The sequence below is a fragment of the Montipora foliosa genome, chromosome 9 (genome assembly GCF_036669935.1).
Source record: "Montipora foliosa isolate CH-2021 chromosome 9, ASM3666993v2, whole genome shotgun sequence".
Classification (NCBI taxonomy): domain Eukaryota; kingdom Metazoa; phylum Cnidaria; class Anthozoa; order Scleractinia; family Acroporidae; genus Montipora; species Montipora foliosa.
The window spans coordinates 30,558,916-30,559,615 of NC_090877.1; positions in this window are offsets into that span (position 1 = coordinate 30,558,916).

The window sequence follows — 700 nt, forward strand, 5'->3', positions numbered from 1 at the left end:
TTAAATTACTAGACTCTGATCGTCTCGAAACAAGAACAAAATTGTCTTTAAGTCTCTTCAGTGTCACTCTCTTCCAGCTTGTTAATTAGTTGAGGAAATTGTTTTTGTCTCCGCTCATTGTCATGCTGCCTGAATATACGCATGCAGGCCAAGAACATACATCTTGAACATTCACCCGTGCAAACGAAAGGGAAGATAGCAGAATAATTGTTAAAAGGAAAATGTAATGCGCTTCCAGAGTAGCATAAAGAAGGCACTCTACAACGCTCAGAACACTTGCTTGGTATATTAGAGAATGCAACAACACCATAATACAATGAATCATAGATGCATCTAAGAAAACCGAAAACAGCGCAAGAAGAAAAACAATGTGTAACATGATAATGATTTTTTTTTCGTATCGCTCGTCAAAGAAATACAATACACAGGGGATCATCCTTGACTTAGCCTGCACGCAGGCTGTTGGATGGTCGAAAAACCAGAATTCGTAATGAGGTTAGCCTGCTTGCAGGCGGTAGTTGTTGTGTCGCCACGAAACACTATCAGACGCCATATTGGAAGAGCGTGGGATAGGTCTGGGCCCCGTGACAAAACGACGCGAATCCAAGATGGCGACCTCATTACGAATTCCGGGTTTTCGACCATCCAACCGCCTGCGTGCAGGCTATAATGAGGTCGCCATCTTGGATTCGCGCGGCTA